The sequence below is a fragment of the Uloborus diversus genome, chromosome 7 (assembly GCF_026930045.1).
Source record: "Uloborus diversus isolate 005 chromosome 7, Udiv.v.3.1, whole genome shotgun sequence".
In the NCBI taxonomy this organism is placed as follows: domain Eukaryota; kingdom Metazoa; phylum Arthropoda; class Arachnida; order Araneae; family Uloboridae; genus Uloborus; species Uloborus diversus.
The window spans coordinates 91,700,113-91,721,018 of NC_072737.1; positions in this window are offsets into that span (position 1 = coordinate 91,700,113).

Genomic DNA, 20,906 nt, shown 5'->3' on the forward strand with positions numbered 1-20,906 from the left:
TAGATACAAAGAGGCGAAGCTGAAAAATTCCTGTTGGCTAAAAGTTTTTTTTATTAATCTTTCTGATATTTACTGCTACACAGGACTGCGTGAGATTATTTTTTGATGCTCACAGCTTTATTGTGACTGTAAAAGTGAATTTTATTTGCATGTGGGTGTAAATTTTTATGAGATAGCTTTCTTCAAATAAGGATTAGAGAAAAGGAGGGGCCAAAAGTTTATATCTTTCTACCTCAGGCTTTGTTCCTATGGGTACGTTCGGAAATAGGGCATGGTCGCACCGCAAGAGCGTTCGGAAACGCTTGCAGTGGCGGATTTACTAGGGGCGGGGGGTGGGATCTCCGTGACTGTCATTTTCTGAATTGAAGAAATTACTAGCAATCATTAGGAATTACTAGCAATCACGTAAAGAGAAAATGATATAATCCTTGTATTTCAGTAACTATTTTTTCCCACAAAATAATATGAAATTCCTTGGTTTCCGGCCTGTTAAGCATAAGTTACCTGTATTCTTCTGGGACAAAAGTGCTTTTCTGTTGTTCATCATAGCAAACAGATCAGTTGATTAGATCAGTGTGTTACATCTGATGAAGGAGAGGGGAGGAGAGATAGCCTCTCTCCCCTCCTCTGCATAAGATGTAAATATGTAGCTCAAATTAAATTCTCAGATGTATCTCAAATTCAATTCTCAAGCCGCCTCCAAATATTGCTGCAACTTTCAAATAGACAAACTTTTTAACTTTCTTTTTCATAATTTTAAACAAATATTTTCTGATTTGGAAAGGGGGGGGTGGCCATCCGCAACTAATGTTTCTGCGATCTAAAATCTGCAATAAAGACAAACATCGACCATCTCAATAAATAAATGGTTAAGATCTATTGTAATAATAAGAGCTAAAAGAAGGGTACCTGTGTAAGGGCGGGGGGGGGGGGGTTAAGGCAAGGATTATATAGTTTTAAAATTTTTAGAGAATTTCTTGAAAAATAATTTTATTTAAGTTTCTCCATTATTTTGTCGCGTTTTTTGTTGAGAAGAAGACTAAAATCTGCAATAGAGATTGCTATACCATGGGCTATTTTATCAAATAATATTCCAGAAATTTATTCTAAAAATAAAGGCTGAAGCAGAGTTGCCGACGGGAGGGAGGAGGGGGTGCATGAAACAGTCTACAACATTGACAGCTTTAGAGCCAGTCTCACCACTGGAGGATTTGTGTTTAGGTATATACCCAGTAAAACTTTGTCGGAGGGAGGGGGGGCTATTGCACTTGCAGGGATGGCACCCCTAGTTATTGCATTCTAAGATCTGGAATACAGACAGACATCGGCCATCTTGATAAATGAACATTGCAACAATTCATTTTAATGCCTTATCTAATCATAATAGCTAAAGTAGGACAAAAAATAATCAAACAGCGTCAAGCAAAAGCAGGCGAGAAAAGCCGAAATCCAATACGGCGGAAGCAAACAATTTTTTTCGGCACCCAATGTTCCCGGAGCCAAATCCTTCCATTTTATTGATTTTTTTTGCTCGGTAAAAATAAATTTAAACTTGGCGACAGGGCAAGTTTACTCGTTGACGTCTGAGCACATTTACGCACGTTCTTGCTGTGTCTTACTTCTAAACGTGCCCTGACTTTTTATTCGCTCGGAACTGTCTCAACATTTTTTAGTATTTTCAGACTATTTAGTTTTGAATATCACCATTTAATTTTTAATTGAGTTAGAAATTCGAATCTCATAGTTTACACTCATGTAGTGCTGTCTCATGTTGTTATGTTACTCCATTTATGCTGTCAGCAGGCTGCCACAATATTGACTGACAAGGTGTATGCAGCATAATATCAGGAAAATATCAAGGTAGGCTGCTTTTGTAATATTGCATACGTATTGATATGACAGGATAATATCAAGATGTTGTCATGACAGCATGAAATCAAGGTCAAGGCAAGATGATCTTGCTTTTGTAATCTTGCATACGTATTGATATGACAGGATAATATCAAGATGTTGTCATGACAGCATGAAATCAAGGTCTAGGCAAGATGATCTTGCTTTTGTAATATTGCATACGTATTGATATGACAGGAAAATGTCAGGATACATTGACATGACAGTATGAAATCAGCACGTTTGCAAGGTGTTTTATCTATTTATTTATTTGTATTATTTTCACTTTAAACTCGAGAATTAAATTTCATTCTTTAATTATTTCTGTTATTCTTCAAAATAGTTTTCTAGCCTAAGAATATTTTCTTAAAGCTGACATCTGATCAAAAATTCATATAAAGGTATTAATAGTACTCGCAATTCAATTTAAAAAATGAAAGTTTCTTCGTTTTGCGTAATACTTGACTTATTTTTTAAATTCATGCTTCTAATTGTATTATAAAGACATAAAATGCCTAGTTAGGAATAATTGCGGAAGTTTTTATAACACATTTAGGAGTAAAGAAAGCAAAATAATAAATAAGTAAATAAATACAGTTAAGTACATTTCCAAATGGATGTCAGCATTGAAAATATCCCATTGGCAAAACACATGAATTTATCTTAAAGAATAACATAAATAACCATTGAATAAAATTAATCTTACTCATGAGATTGAAGTGATAATACGAAATTCTGGGCTTCATGGTCCTTTGTTTCAAAGTCTAGGGACGAAAAAAGTTATTTTTGGCCATTTTTAACATTGATCGCACATCGTCTGCAATATGACTTGTTTAGTACTATATTAATAAACAAATGCAGTTATCAGTCATTCATAAGTTATTCCTAAAACAATACGATTCCACACTAATAACTAAGCAACCAACTTAACGAAGCCTGAAGAAATGCAACGCCACGTGCAGCTCCTCTGAACCGACTGAATCGGAGGTCGAAGGAGAAAGAGGTGCCAGCAAAGCGAGGGACGCTGGGTAGAAAGAACTGTGCGCATGCGCAAGTATCAACGAAGGTCCACCTGTTCTATTGTGTACTAATTACCTTGATGGCGACAGCATGAAATCAATATCATCTTGACTCCGTCAACATGTATGCAATGTTGTTATTGTAAGGTAATATCAATATTGATATTTTAAGATGAATGCAATGTTGCATACGTGTTGTTATTGTAATATTGCTTTTTAATCTTTATGCAAGCTTTATGCAGTATGAAACACGTCAATATTGACGCCGTCAGTATAATATCAAGATCTGTCAAGGTTGATGCAAGAAATTTTGCTAGTAGGGCAGAATTGGCGAAAACATTTCTCCATTGCTTAAATTCCGTGGGGCCAAGTTTGTGGACCTTTAAGATATTAAAATGAAGCGAAGCTAAAAGACGTAACCATGGCAATTCGAAACAAAACATCAGTAATTTTAATGGAGATTAGATTTATTCAAACTTGATTTTTAACGGCTTGTAACTTTTTTTCCTTTGGAGATAGAAGGTTACTTTTTCGACCGAAGGTCGAGATATTTCTGGAGTAAAAAATGTCGCTTTTTCCAACGGTGTCAAAAAAAAAAAAAAAAACTCTGGGACAATTCCTTCACTTTTTATTGATAGTTTCAATGAAGAAAGTATTGCCAAAATTTCAGCTAAGCCTAAAAAAGTTTGAGATTAAAATGCAAATTGCTCCCGTCGTAATGAAGTTAGAGCATTGAAACAAATTGCTTAGAACGCGGAAGATTCTGCCCTTTTCAACGATATAAAATATTAATCTGTGCAAGTAATTTTTCACCCCTTTAATAGCCAATAATAGGCAACTTACGTGAAATTTTTGGCCTAAATTGGAATAAAAAATGAACTATATATCGGATTTTTCCGAATTATAGCCTATGTTACTCAGTAAGAAAGCCCCTTTCATGTAGTGAAAGAATTTTTCAAATAGGTGCAGTGGTTCCGGAGATCACCTCGAACATACAAAGACACTAATTGGAACCACGTTCTGTGTCAAAATAAATATGCGTAAACGTGCCCCGTGTCCGGGACAAGTTTACGCATTAGACTCAAAAATAATTTTTGTAACGGTTAAAAACACGATCAGAGCAACAACTGAATATACCAATTTCGACTCCTTTAACTGCTTTACAAAACCGCGTTGTCTAAAATGTTCTGAGTTAAAACATAAAATTTAGAAAATTCATTGAAAAAAATCCTCGTAAATGTGCCCCGGTCTACCCTACTATTTTTGATCATTCCACAAATTTGCTTTAAATTAAATTTAGACAGTTGGTGTAGTTGAGGATAGACAGCGTTATTTGAACCTAGGCTCTCCCCCTCCCCCCTTTTTTTAAACTTTAACAATTCGCAACTCCAAAGCTTGAATACGTTACTTTGCGGTGATTAACAATACTAAAGAAAAAAGTAAAACATTCCATTCCACGTGTTTTCTTTGGGGTAAATTACAGGCTTCAGACAGTTTATGATATAATGTAATTTCGAAGATAGAAAAGAAAGCTTCCCACAAACAGGATGAAAAATTACTGTCATTCACTAAGCGTCAAAGCAAGTTGTTACAGCATTTATTTGTTTCACCTTTTTTATCCGCCATTAGATAGTGACTGCAGCGCCCCCTATAGTTTGTTGGAGTTGCGAATTTTTATACTTGTATGTGACTTTCCATCTATACTGGTATGAAGACGTTGCTACGATTTAGTATACTGTGGTTCCCAATCCTGGGGGCGATCAACCCTAAAGGTGGGATTTCACACTTCAAGGTGTTATTCCGATAAATTCAGGAGAGGCAATAGGGAGGCGATTTGTATTTAAAAGACATAATGATAATAATAAAAAGCACAAGTTAAACAAAAACCAAGTAGAGTTCAAAAGCTTCCTCCTCACTCCTCGGTTGAACCTTTAAGGTATTGTTTCATAGAGTTTATGAATTTTTACAAGCTTTTTTTTTTTTTCATTTCAAGTATCAGTTTTTCTAATTCCCACAGATTCCAATTTAAAAAAAAACATAACTTTATTTAAAAAAAATTCTGTTTTTGAAAAGTACATCATTCCCCTTGAAATATTTATTAGTTCTGTTTTCGAAAAGAAAAAATAAAGCGCAAAAAAGGTATTTTTGCTTAATTATTATTATTATTATTAGTTCAAGAGTGGATGAAATTGCTTTATCATACATAAGTTAAGTATTTATAGTTTTCTAGCAGTACCCGCACGGCGATGCCAGTGCTAATAATTTAAAGGAAGTCCGTTGAATAAAAAAATCCATGATCCCCCCCCCCCCCTAATGTGCAATGAGCATTTAAAAAAAAACTTTTAAAGTCTCTTTGGAATTGAAAACTATTCACCAAAACATTTTTAAAAAAATAACAGTAGCTTTAAAACTCAAAATAATTGTCCAACTGTATACTTCATTGCTTAACGCGGCAAACAAATACGCTACCGTAACCCTGCCCTTTAGCGAATTAAGCGGTTTTTATCTGCAATTTGAAATGTTTCAACAAATAACCAAAAAAAGACATCAAATAGTATCTTTCAAGTGTAAAATAATTTCCCAACTCTATATTGTTTGTTGCCAAACTCGCCAAGTGACCACGCAACCGTTACCCAGCTCTTAGCCAGCGAAGCGGACTCTGATTAATAAGCTATCCCATCTGTCAAAAAATTTAAAAAATCCCGCAGGGCCATCGAAAATCGTCGTAAAAAAAAGTTGTAGATTATTTTATTCGGTAAAAAACAAATCAGAAGTTTCTTTGGAATTCAAAACAATTTGCCAAAACATTGAATTACATTTACAGTTGCTTTAAAACTTCAAATAACCCTCCAATTATTGTTATCGCCTAACTCGCCAAGCGACTACACTACCGGAACCCAGTCCTTTTGCGAGTGAAGCGGATGTGTTTTTTTTTTTTTTGCAGTTAAAAATGTTTTGTCAAATAAAGAAAAAAAGGCGTCGAATTGCATTAACAGTAGCTTTCAAAAGTGAAAAATTTCGCAAATCTATTGTTTATCGCCAAACTCGTCAAGTGACCCCGTTGCCGTCGAAATGGGAAGATTGGGCGCCGTCGATTGGGCGACGCATATTGGGCGCCGGGAACTTTGGGCGCCGAGCGCTTTGGGATATCTTAGTATTATATCTGTGATTAGGTATGTTACTGTTGTTCTGAAGCTATGATGGCATTTTGGTTTTGCATTAAAAAAATCCGAGTTTAGACCAAAATATCTAGGACAGCATCAAAACAAGTAAAAAAAAAATTCTAAAGATGGAGTGGCAGATCTACCATGTTGCAATTGTAAGGGGCCCCCAGGACCATAAGGCTATAAAGATGATTCAAAATTGCAACCTTTTTTTAAATTTTTTTACTTAGTTTTATGATAGACAAATACTTAATAAACTTTTTAGAAATATCAATATTTTGAAATTTACCAAACTAAACAATGAGATGGGCTGGTCATCTCTCAAGAATGGAAAATGATAGAGCTGCGTTGACGGTCTTTAGTGCGGTCCCATTTGGACAGCGACCAATGGGTAGACCAAAAACGAGATAGGTCGACTGTGTGGACACTGATTTTGATTTCATTAAAATCAAAAACTGGAGGTCAACGACAAAGAGGAGGACAGCCTGGCGGGAAAAAGGCCAAGGCTCGCAATGGGCTATCCAGCCAATTATGATGATAATTACAGACAAAGGGGTCTCCAAAAATATATTTCAATGGGCCCCTTAAACCTATAAATCAGCTACTGAAAACGAATCTTCTGGTAACTCTGAAGTAATTTGAAGTGAATATTTACCAAACACTTGAACTACCTATAATCTGTGAAAAGGTAATTGTTTCTTATTCACAGTCAATTGGCTAAAATCACATTGGTTTGCTCAAGACATGAATAAGTACAGAAATTCTTAATTTCTTAGCATTCCTGAACTGCTAACAGTTCGTATAAGCAGGCTTGTCATTTCGAATTTTTCCAGGGTTTGAGGTGTGGGAGAGGGTGTTTATTCAATGCAAATATTATTGCAGAAACTACAACCCCTTATATGTAACATTAATTTCTCAAAGCTAGGGGTGAGGCAATTTACCCTCCTAAATGACAGGCCTGCTTATAGGAAGTTTAAATTTCGACGTGGTCAACAAGAGGCCATGTCTGTCTGGTGTAAACCTAACCGGCAGCTCTGTAATGCAGTGATTAGGATTTGCGTAGCCTTCACAATATTCCCAGGTTAGGTTTGCCCCAACTATAGTGGGCCTAGCTTGGAATCAAAGTGATATATTTATGGAGGGCTGGCAAGCCCTAGCTGACAAGGGGTCTACAGTGACTCCCAAAGATCCCAGAATTTAAATAGCAAAAATTCATGCCATTTAAATTGAAATCTGTTTCTTATTTCAAAATTTTAAAAATTTTATATCATTGGCAACCTAATTATAATTGAATCAAATTTATTAATTTTAAAAAAGGGCATAATGAGTTGTCAAAATTTTCAACCTAAAATGTACACTTTTTGTATAAGACATAGAAAAATAAGAATATTTTTGTACAAAAAAGATTCTCGGGCTCACAAAGGCCTGTTGAGTCAATGAAGTTTCAATGCCATCAGAACATAAATATGCAAGACCTATATAAATTTAATAAATAAAATTGGATTGTGGTTTTCTACAAACTAAAGCTTTTGTAATCAAGGTTCTTAGTGAGGTGATAGTGTTTCTAATGTTATCCTTATGCATAAAATTTAGGCCTCTTTTCAGAATTTTGCTACATAATACTAAATATCGTACATAAAGACTTGGACACATCCAAATGGTATCGAGAATATTAGATATGTCCCCTTTCAAAAATAAACATAAAAAAACAAGGTATTTCTAAAAATTAATCGATTGATGGTTGTTTCAATTTCAAGTTTTTACTGATGAGTTTAGCACTAGTAAAATTCAGTGCACCTTCAAACATTTATACTGCATTGGGCAGGTAATTGGCAGTATCTGCAGAAAGTAGTTTTCGAGATATTTGAAGCAATTTGTTTTGTATTCAATACTAACAATAGGGAAATGTTGGAATAAGACGTTTTTTTGCACTTTTTCTCAGCATGAAACAAATAAGCAAGCTTGTAAATTAAAGCTAACCTACAATAGGTGACAAAAATACAAAAACATTAAAAATCTTCAGATGCTACCCGTAACTTGCTCCACATACTTCTCCTTTGGGAGTTCATTGAAAAGGGAAAGTTTATGGTCTTTTGTTAAGTTGAAACCGCCATGGAAGTAACACAGGGTAATACAGCATCAAGAACACTTCCCTTTTGCAAACTCTCCATAAAAAAGTCATTTCTTTTGCAAAAGTGTGTTGTAACGAGACTTTTGTTTTGGGAAAAGTTTTACCAAACGTATATCTAGTGACATCTAAATAATGAATAAAATTCTATATCATTCATATATTCTAATGATAGTTAATTTAATTGAGAAAGTTGCGCTTTAAGTGCTCCTCCTCATGAGCAAATGTAAAAAATGACATTTATTAAATTTAAAAAAAAAAAAAAAACAAATTGGTACTATACCCCAGCAAAATCAAAAGAATAGATGCGCGTACTCATGCATGCACATTCAAATATACGCACCTATTAAATTAATATTTTTTGACACCTTTAAAATGTTTTACAAAAGTCTGGTACTTTCAAATTCAAAAATTTTGTATGTGATAGGTATTTAACATCTGTAGGGAACTCTGTATTGTTTTGAAACAAATGATGTTCGCAATAACTACAATAAAAATAAATACTGCAGTTAAAGCACTGAGGTGGTACAATTCTTCAAAAATAATACAGTAAACTTCTGATTATCAGCGGGTCGGTTGTCATAAGTGCCGCTGATAATAAAAATTGCAGATAAACCCCAAGAAGGCTAAAATGAGGGACAATAAGGTAAAAATTGTCCTCCCACAAAAATATAGTTGCATTGATGCGTCAATATACTTTCTTCAAACTGAAAATTTATACAGTAAAGTAAAAAAGTTTAGTATTTTTGCACAACGGAACTTGCATAAATAAAGAACAAGTGTTATGCACTATGTAGAAAGTATTGTTTGTCTTTCACGAGAAAAGCTCCCACCGTCAAGTCTGAAGCCCGTCTACTGATATAGAATCAGACTTAGTTCATTTTCTGTAAGGGTAAGCAGGAAGGTTTTCTGGGGCCATTTCGCTTCTCGTCTCTCGCCTTTATGCAGTTATACGGATTTTCCCTACATTAAGCTTATCTTGGGAAAATGAGACGCGCCTCGTTACTAGGGCAGTAGAGAGGCGAAGACATTTCGGCAGTGGCAGTGGCTTTTCTCGTGATGGTCGGACAGTACAATAAATAAATGAAACAAAAATAAATGAGTTTATTTACAATTTTTAGACAAAAAACAGTCGTTGTTTCTGCTTCTTACTGCAAAAACACGTTCCTGTTTGTTAAATGACTTGCGGATGATAGAGAGTTTATTGTAGTTTAATTTTTCTGCAAAAAAATAGAAAAAATGTAATAAAGCAAGTTTTGGAATAGTATTAGAAAATTTTCTGAGTGGGTTTAAAACACTAAAAACCCACTCATTAGATATGACCCTGAACTAAACCCGCAGTGAGAATTTAGGAAGGAAAGGTTCCTCCAGGAGGGATGGTACATACCATTGCATTTTATAGAGAAAAAATTCAAAATCGATATTTCCAAAAGCTGGAGGGGAGCAATGACAAGCCCCCTGAATACACCCTTAAATAAACAAAATTAATTAATCATAATGCAGGGTCTTCTAAAAAGAATGATCCGTGAAAAAAATTGAACATCAATACTTCATATTAATTTTAAACTATGTAGATAATGAACCACTTTTCTAAAACCAAATTAAAGTGTCCACGTTTTCGTTTTAAAAAACTAATGAAGCAAAATCAGGATCCTAAGATAATTTGATTTTTGCCATATTTTTTAATTAGTTTTTGAAAAGTTATTAATGCACAGATATGTATTCAAAAAGTACTTTATTTCAGTGACTTTAATTACAGCACAACTTTTAAAGACAATTACATTGTTGTAGAAAAACATGTATGGAACAATCAGGGCTAAGGTAGACATGCAACACTGTTAAAAAAAATGTATTCAAAAATGAAACTCTAAATGTATTCATTTTTTTTTTTTTTTTTTTTTGAATACAATTGATTCAAAAATGAGTAAATGTGGCATCAAATACAAACATACGAGAAATACGAGTCATGAAATGAGTACATGTGTTTCTCAAAATTGAACCTTATTGATTCGGAGCTATATTGAGTAATGAAAGTATTCAAAAATGAGTAAATTTTCATTATTTTTGAATACCCATTTTTAACAGTGAATATACCGACAGTCTGGTTATGACATCCACAGACTACAGTTTCGTCATTGTTATTGACTCATCAGTCTGGAACAGTCAATAACTAAGCTGGAGGCAGATGTCATCTCATTGATGCTTAGAGTGCCAACAGACTGGTAGCTAAATTAAAATTAACACACCAGCGAGAGTCCCCAGCAATGGTGCAGTTCAACTCGTCAATTGAAAGCAAAGCATGGGTATAAAGCAGTTTACCACCTTTTAGCCAGGGCTAAGGTAGAACTACAGGCAACATACGGAAATCATCTCATTCAAGCTGAATGAGTTTCGTATCTGCCTCTCAAACTCTGTTCTTGAATATTTCAGACTGATGAGCCCATTACAAGGATGAAACTGCAGTCTCTGGATATCATGCCTGGGATGTCAGTATATTGCATGTAGTTCTGCCCTAGCCCAGTCTTAAGGGCGGTAACTTTCTGCTTTATACCTATGCATTGCCTTCGATTGTTTAGTTGAAGCACACCACTGCTGTGAACCCTTGTGATTTGCTCAATTAAATTTAGTTACCGGTTTGTTGGCACTCTTAGCTTCAATGAGATGACATCTGCCTTCAGCTTGGTGATTGACCATTCCAGACTGATGAGTCCATAACAAGGATGAAATTGCAGTCTCTGGATGTCATACATGCAGAATTGACAAATGTGTAAAAAAAATGTTTTACTTCAAATCTTGCTCATAATCATCATTAACTTTCAAATTGGAAGCAGAAATCAAACAAAATGTTAAGTTCCTGTCTTGAATCTTGAAAGATATGCGTGCCTTTCTTGTAGTTTTCTCAATTTTTTTTTTTTTTTGATGCCATATCACTTTGATCTGTTTGATTCTTATTTCACTGTTAATTAGCAATTGCAAAAAGTTTTTATTTCGAAGCAACTATCATTAAATGAAATACAGTTATTAGCAGCAAGTTTACCAATAAGACAGGTAATTTAATTGATTTAATCTGCCATTACTAATAAGCCAGCTAGTGTCGAGAAAGCAGGTGGTAACCAAGGCTGAGGAATTGGAGGAAAAATGACTCGATTCTTTGACTTGGAAAAGAATAAGGTTTCGTCAAAATGTCTTCTGTTGAAAGGTTCTTCATTTATAAGGGCGTAAGGAATGGTAGGCGCACCATGGGCTCTCACAACTCTTTGCACTGAATCTTATTCAGTTCCCTATTCTGAACAAAGTATGAAGTTGAGAAGACGATTGAATGTCATGGAGAAGCGTGCCATATCTTGCGCTCACTTAGGCTTCAAATCTGGCTCTTCTCCCAAATTTCCTTAAACTTCCACAGTGCCATGAATTCAAAATTAATTATAATGCAAGAATAATTAACTGCGAGCTCCTTCTGCAAACTTATATGGATTGCTTTGAACCTAAAAAAGAAAACATGGGTGGCTCACATGTTGTAGGGTGCTTACTTTGGCTCAAGAGCCCCCCCCCCCCTTTTCGCTGACTACCAATCACTTCTAAAGTGCTCCAAATTCAGAGTTAATTACAATACAATGTGAATAGCAACCCCTTCTGCAAGTTTTCCGGATTGCTTCACACGCCATGAATGTAAGGAAAAAAAACGGAAACGAACAAGTTCAAAGGGTGAAAGAATGCACTAGCCGAGGGCACTCACTTTGGCACCCCTCCCCCCTCTAACTTAACTATCACAGGTGATATGCATTCAAAGTCAATTATACAATATTTGCTGTAAACTCCTTTGAGTAGGGCTGCTCTATACACTTTGAACGTATAATTTTTTTTTAATAAAGGTGCACAGGCCCATGGGCCAATAGGTCCATTAGCCCCTAATAGGGAACATTTTAATATAATTAAGATTTTGGTGCAATCTGCAAATTGTTATCAATTATCAGTTCATTCAGGCAAAATTAACAAGGCCAAAAAAAAAAAAATTTTTTTTTAGAGCTCTGAATATATTATTATCATTAGCATACAAATGAACTCACACCTATTAGACTATAATGATTTAGTGCAGTTAAGGAGTGACACAAGCTCGGAGCATAAAACAAACGAAATGGAACAGCTTACAGTTCCCGGGGCCAGACTACTGATTGCGAGTAGTTGGTGGTAGCCAAACGTGTCATTTCAATTTTTTCTAGGAAATGGGGGAGGGGGAGTGTGCAAAGGCTGACACTGGTCGCTCAGATTCTCACGAGCCCCACAGAGCACAGGAGCAGCGACTCAATATCTTCCCACCCATCCTTTCCCTCTTTTTTTTTTTTTTTTGTAAAACTAAAAACTGAGGTAGATGAAGGTGAAATTACAAATTAAATGAAAAGGATTACATTCTTTCCTGAGATAAAATGTATTTCTTAGATCATTAAATGGTAGTATTTTTTACAGATTTTCTCACGACATTTTTATCGTTAAAAAACTTTATGAACTAACCAAAATCTTCAACATTGTTCAGAGAAAACCAATAAATTAAAACATCAACAACATAAGAGAAGCACACTCAGATCGTATTTCAGTTACTATTCTCAAGAATATAAGAAAAATCAACAGTCAAAGAAACTCATTTTGAAACAGCATGTATTATCTATCATGTTAAAATCTGTTCTGCGTCTCTTTCAATGTGAGTTTATTGCGAATGTTTACAGCAAGCAGAATTTTCCAAACATAACAACAATACAGACGTAAATTAAGATTCAGAAGAAACCCTACGAAAACGGAAATATTTCACAACACAAAAAACAGTAAATCGTGAAATTAAAATGAACTAAAACTTTAAACAGCAATATTTCGCATTGCAATTTCTACCTCACAATTTAAAGGGTCATTTTACTGTTTACATTTTACACGGTGTTGCTTTAATGTATCCAGGTTACCACGCTCGTTTTTATATCTCGTTTCGCCAATGTACTGTAATTAGTTTTGTTCGACGATCCTATTCACCAAATTCCAAGCCACGCTTACTCTTTTGAACACTAGGTGGCAGGGCTGTACGGGGTCACTCAAAACTTCCGGCGGAAGTCTTATTTGTATTGCTTCTTACGACGAATTGCTCTGTTTACGTATCTGTAATTTGATTGAATTTTTTAAATTAATCATGAATTTCAAAGGCGCAAAATTTTCGTAAAAAGAGCGGATGTTGTTCTGCTTTCGGGTACAGCATGAGGACAGGAGCAAATAAGATGTCAGAAATAAAGATGTTCAAATTTCTAAAGGTCCTGATCGTCGAATCAAAGCCAATGTTTTAAAGCGAAAGGATTGAATCTTAATGAATATTATGTAGTAAACACACTTTGTGCGAGGTATTTACGAGCTGGAAACATTCACCTTAATTTCATCAGCTTTGTATTTTTACTGTAATGTGTGAAGATCTATATTGATCTATATTAAATTGATTATTAGAAAAACTCAACCTGAACAATTTTTTATTTGCTTCCTGCAAAGCTGAAAGTTTCCAGTATTTTGACGGGTTTCAAACAGTTTGATTTGTGTGATTAAAATAAAGAACCACTATTCATTACCTCATGAGAAAAAACTTCCCATAGCTCGAACTATTAATAACTCGAACCATTTAGCCCGTCTCTTGGGACTTCGAGTTATTGACGATACTTTAATATTAGGCGCTCTAATTGTAAACAAATTTAGATGTTCGACAATCGGTAAACAAACACATTAATTAAAGTTATAGTATAGTATCATAGTACAGCTATTGGTATTACATTCAAAGCAATTTTAACGCAGGAGAAAGCACTCGGAGATTAAATTTAAATTTTGTTATCTTTCAATTTTTTTTATGCCTATCAATCTTGCTACAGAAGCAAGTTGATTAAACAAAAAAAAAAGTGATGAACAAATATGTAATAAAATATATTAAATATCAAACCTGAAAATTAGGTAGCAACTGTAAACCAATAAGTGTGTGTGAACTGAAAAGCTACAACAGGAGAATTGATTGAATATGACACCAAAACTCACTGTCATAGTCATTCTGTGTGAACACAGTGCAGAAAAGCTTCCATCTTTGAAAAAATAGCTTCAAATTAAGAATAGGAATTACAATTCACAACGTACTTGCAATCCAGTAGATTTGTGATTCTTGAAAGCAGACTTTGTATCAACTTTATTTCTGTTTAGGAGGAATTCATAAATGCTTATCATTGAAATCGCGGTAATGATCGACAAACGAAGACTCGTTTTTTTTTTTTTTTCTCTTATTTCTGTATTTAAAGGATCAGGAAAATCAGATCCGTTGATCGACAATTTTTGAGAATAGCAAAGCCTATTATACTCATTTCATGCATTAAAATACGCAAAAGACATGAATTCTACCTAGAACTGAAAGGAAACAAAATTGCCTGAACACTGTAAACATCAATCTTTAGCAATAGATTCGCCCATCCATCTACTAAAGGATCGGTAAGGTCACAGCCATTGAAAGATAATTTTTAACAATAACTAAGTTTGTCTTTCTCATTTAATGCATTGAAATACGCAGAAGACATTATTCTGCTTTTTAAAGAAGCACAACAAAATCGCTTTCGCTATAAACACCTATCTCTAGCAATGGAGATTGGCGCTTAACCGGAAATAAGACTCGCTACTTCCGGTCAACGTCAGTGGTTTGTTTGTTTATTTAGGATATTTGGTGAATAACCAGTCGACCACTGAGTAACCGCTGCGTTCTATCCAAGGAGGATAGAAGAAAGGGGAGACGCTCAACGCAACAAAACCTGAAGCTAAAACCGTAACCGGTTTTACCTGACGCGGGGTAAAGTCTACCCAGAGCCGATCCTAGCAGGTGTGCAGAGTGTGCGCCGCACAAGGGTGGCCAAAGCAAGGGTCGGCCGCAGGCCGCATCATATAGTTCTTATAATCAAACAAAATTCCTCAAGAACTTCTCACACGATAACTTATAATAAGTAGAATAAATATGCTGATTTTTAAATGTTCAATTGTCAAAGTATGTGTCGATTTCCCGATAGCATTGCATAGTTTAAGAAAAATAGAATATTAGGGAGCATTGTGTTGGTTCATTGTCCATTAATATCTACTCTTAACACACATGCTTCATTTGGTTGTAAAGTTAGTGACAGAACCGGTAATCAGGCATGAATACAGGGGAGGGGAAAGGCCCCCTTCTGAAGCATGAAATGGTGCCGTCTAAAAGGAGAACCGAAGGCGGCCACTAATGTTTACCACATAAGCTTTTATAGACCTAAACAATGAAGACATATTTTATTTATTATAAAAAAGCTATACTGATTAGATACTCTCGCAAGTATTTCAAACAACAAACTATGTGACAAACTCTGTGTTTAACAATCGTGGTTGTGTGGAGAGAAAGTGGAAAATTGCGACTCCCTTGAGAGTAACAATGAGGAACTAAAATGTTGTACTTTTCCCCCTTTACGACAATTTTTCTGATTAAAATCTTGAATGAACTGCCCGGTTTCAGATCAGGTAGGAGGACAGGGCCCTTGCCCCAGAAGCAAATTTAAATGTAGCTCCAAAACGAAGATCCAAAAGGATGCCATGACCTCCTTGACGAAACTAAAGAAGGCTTAAAATTTCGTTTCTAGGACTTTACTTCTGGAAAATTTCGCTGGTTGAACCATCGATCTTAAGGATCCAATTAAGTCTCTGATTCACCTCTTCCACCTTAACTTAATCAAACATAGCCTAAAAATGTTGGCTCCAAAATCCAAAACGTGTTTTCAGACGAAAGCCCTTCCTATCATCAAACGTCATATAAAATTGCTTTTCATTTTTCGAAATTTTTGCAGTGGAGGACCCCGAAATCCATTCGCAAACATTACTACCAAAGAAGTCTCAGCGTCTTTAGAGAAGCCCCTAATCCCCCCCCCCTTTCACTTAACGTATTGGAAAACAAACTAAAATTGCGTTATCAGTTTCAAGAACTTTTGGGGAAAGACCCCGGATCCCCCTTTTCTCCAACGCAATCACTATTACCTGAAAATTTCGTTTTTAGACAGTTCCGTGAAGAGCTTCTTGCCTAAACTAACTAGCCTGAAATTGACTTCAGTTTCAAAAACACAGTTCGTGAGGGCACACTGAACCACCGCCCGCTCTTAGTCTCATCGTTATCAAACAATGCTTAAAATACGATTTTGGGACTTATATTTGTAAAGAATTCCGGAAGAGAACTGCCAGGCTTATGTAACTTTTTACGGCGCTAGGGCATATCCATCAATTATCGAGGTGAGGTGGACAAAAGTCCATAGTTATATTTTTCAGATATTAATGTTGAAAAATATCCGAAAGATCCGTAGAAGCTTCCCAGTTTTGTTAACGTCACCAAAGATAATATAAAATTGCGATTTTAGAAATATCCGCTTAAGAGCCCCAAAATCCTTCCTTCCCAAAAATAGCGTATAATGGATTTCAGTTCCGAAAAATATTTTGGTTCGGAATATTTTCACGTTTCCCCTATTGTTTTCAAATCTAGCCAAAAACGGGTTTTTGAAAAAAAAAAGTGCCGAGAAATTACCGGAGGATAAGCCGCCAGATCCCCTACCGTCACCAAAGACGGCCTAAATTTGCGTTTTAAACTTATATTTCGAAATCTTTCGATGGGAGAAGATTAAATCTCTCTCCCTCTTGCAACGTCAACAAAGGTAACCCAAAATTGCGGGTTTAAAATTGCAGTTTCGGAGATTTTTCGGGAAGAACGCTGATCCTTCCTAAGCTACGGTCTTAAAAAATAGCTTCAAATTTATTTCAATTTTGAAAGAATTTTAAGAAAGAACTGCAACATTACTTTCACCTAAAGTCCCGAAAAAGTTCCTAAAATTGCGATATTTGACGTCAATTTCGAAAATTTCTCCATGCACCTTGAATATACTTGACTCTTTTGTCCTTGCAACCAAACACAACAAAAGATTAACTAAAAATATTTTTCATACGCCAATTTCGATAATTTTCTTGGAACAATCCTCCTTCCCTGAATCCCTGACAACTCCCCCCACGCTTCCCCTTCCTCCGTCCCTTCTCTGATGTCACCGAAGAAAGACTATAAAATGCGTTTTTACGACTAGTAAATTTTGGTATCTATTACTTTCTTCAAAGATATAAATTGTACCTAAGAAGTTTCTTACTATAAAAAATTTCTTCCTTTTTATAAGATCATTCTTTTGTCCCCCCCCCCCTTTTTTATTCGAACTTGGCATAGAAATTTAAAGAAAGATTTATATAGACGTTAAAGATAAGTCAAAATATGCAAATTACTCTTGAGGGGCGGCACATTAGGTCTTTGCACACGGGCGGCCGATACCCTAGGATCGGCCCTGAGTCTACCCAAAACATTCGGGTTTGAAGGGCTTTATCAGTGCTGTTTTACCTAGAATGCTGTGTTTAATAGTGAATATTTTCTGTTGATTTAACTAAAAGGCCCGCTTCTGTTGCTTACGGGTGTACAAACAGACCGGGAAACAAGATTCCAGGGATATCTTTCGTGCCATTATAAAAGACTATTTAAATGTAAAGTTTAGGTGGGGAAAAAATATTGAAAAAAAAAAAAAAAGCAATTCACTTAGACAATTATATTCAAAATTATTGCACTTTAAAGGGCAATAGTGGGTAACACAAAGGGTTAGACATTTTGCAGGCAAGAAGTCATTTATGCCAGGACAGTGGAAAAAATGGCAAAAACAAAATTAGAGAAAGTAGAATTGAGTTCTGTTAACAAAGATATAGGAAGGAAATTTTTTAGCTATCAATTTTATTATTTATTATATTTATTTATAATTTACAAAATTTGCGTTAGTAACAAAAGTAATCCTTTTAAACCTCCACCACAACATGTTGCAATATAATGCAGTAAAATTTTTCTATGAGCCTAATTCTTTTAAACATAAAATTTCAGATAAGTAAATTTTTTTTTAAATTAGGTTTGACACATTTCTGCCAAAGGTAGGAAAAAAAATTCTAAAAGTGTCCTGGCAAAACTATTTTTTGCCCATATTTGCCAAAGTGGCAAAACTAGATTTGCTTCATTTATGGGGATTGGATATAACGTGTTTAATATCATAGTAATTTTAACTGCATTCTAATAATTTTCATGTTTTTGTGCCTAAAATATTAAATTGCGTCAGTGGAACAGTAATCCATTGTTTCAGTGAAATTCTTTTCTTTTTTATTTTATGAATGCAGAAAGAAAGTGGAGAGTAAAAAGCAATAAAAATTAACTCACTGACTTTGGTATAAAATATTAAACTGTCCTAACTATTAAATAAGAAATTCTCATTTTTTAAATTTTTATCAGTGAAGAAGTGCAAATTTTGCAATGCCAACAGAGTAATAAAAATTATAAGGGGTCAACTATGATTATATAGTGTGAAATATAAATGCGATAAAAATGTATAATTCATACTAAATGAAATTTTATTATTGACAGTTACTCCTAAAAGTAGTCAAAGCTCATTCAAATTCAGTTGGATCCGGTATATCAGGATATTTTTTTAAACATTGCATCGCAATATGCAAGTTTTAAATCATTATCTATTTTCCCTAGTTTACTTTAAATTGTTTTAATTGTACATTTATATTAATGAAGAACCTAGTCTTGGTCTGCTTTAATTTAAGTTTCAATTGGATTATTCAAATTGTACAACTGTTTTACTTGTTTTCCCAGTTTTTGCCACTATCCTGGCAAAAATAACCCTTTGCGGGCAGGACGACCAACCTCATCAAAAATTTAAACTGTTATTCTTTTCCCAGATTTCATTTAGTTTTTTAAGCTATTTTAATTTTGTTTGAAAATAGTCAAATAACATAGAAAATTATCTTTTTTTTCCTGAGTGGGGAAATTGATACCCGAGGAAAGGTAGTTGAGAACTGGTAATGTCTAGTCCTTTGAGACAATCATCCTTTGCATTTATTTTCCTGTCTCAGATCTAAAATGTAAATTCAATTTTTATTTAAAAAAAATAATAACAATCTTTGGAAGCATTCCTTTAAGCAAGATTAATTAAGCAAGATATTTTAAGATAGATGTCAAAGAAAACCAAAACTAGAACTTAATTAAAGCATGTTTAATATTTTTTATTAATGTACTGAGGGCAAAATTTAAAAAACTACATAAGTTGTCTGTAAAAATTCCATTTTTTGTTCCCTTTTGAATACTGGCAAAAAATCTATTCTTGCTGGAAGGGGAAAACCGTGTTTTTTTTTTTCACCTGTGGCGAAATAGTTGCCAACCCTGGCAACACAACTTGAATAACTTATCTTGTTCGAAATATCTCTACTAGAACCATAGAAAAAAGAGGATGGCACATATTTTTTTAAATGCAAGAAAACTATAAATTTGCTACATCATATTATGATATATAATGATGATACATCATATTTTAAGTGTCACAATTAAAAACAAGTTTAATATTCCAGAAATACAGTGCGTAAAAATGTCTCATTTGTGCAAATGGCTTAAGCAATACATAAATTTTGAACTAAAAGGCAGATTTTTTTTTAAAACTAAACGTATTGAAGAGAGCTCTTGAGAAAGAAAATGTAATAGAAAAATTACTTAAATTTTTGGCAATTTTAAGCGTATTTTTTAAGAAATTTAAATTTTTGTCATACATTTGTGTTTTACTTTCAATGAGTCAATATTTGCTGCGTATAATAAAGACATTTTATGTACTTGGTACATTCTGTAGTTCCTTCAAACAATGTTCAAAATTTAAGATTAAAGGCATCCACATTTTTTAGTATAATTTATTTCTTATGCGTTTATACTCTAATTCTAATTAAGCACAGTTTTAAACATACTTTTTCATTAATTAAGTGCGTTTAAGCTTCTGAAATTGTGTGGTAATCGAGGGGAAATAAACAACTACTCTACATTCCAAAAATGCATTCATTAACACAAAAATGAATAAAAATACGAGAAAAAAAAATCTCGAAAGAAATAGCTTTTTTCATTGTTGTATGTGACAAAAAAAGCATTTTTTTTTTTTGCTCCGACAATAAAAATTATAAAAGTACCGCACATTTATTTCTCTTTCTGAACGTTTTCCCTATTACTCTGCATTGAATACCATTGCTTTCTTGGGTAGAGTTTTCCCCTTCTCCTCTCCCTTACCCGCTCTGTCCGCGGCTTCAAGTGCTCGCTGCAAGTTTACGGCTTTGGGCGTCTCCCCTTTCTTCTATCCTCCTTGGTTCTATCATCAACCGGTTACCGTATTAATCTGTTGATTGGAGCACGTGATCAATAGCTGTCACGTGATTAACTAACCGGTAGCTACCGTAACGTAAGCATCGAGAGCGTTTCAAAATTCGCCGCCGGGAACATTGGGCGCCGAGCATTTTGGACGCCGGAAACATTATAGGCGCCGAGCATTTTGGGCCCCGGGAATACTGGGCACAATATGCTCGGCGCCCAAAGTTCTAGGGCTCGACCGATGGCATTTTTTAGCCGATGGGCCGATGCCGATTGTTCAAAGATGGCCGATTGTTTTTCCCAAATGGCCGATTGCCGATGGCCGATGGCCGATGCCGAAGGCCGATGGCAAAAAAGAAAAAATCAAACGGAAAAAAATTGCCAAGATTAGCAGGGATTTGAAGAATCCTTCCCCCTTTCTTTCTCACTCTTGCCATCATTTTCCTGATATTAAA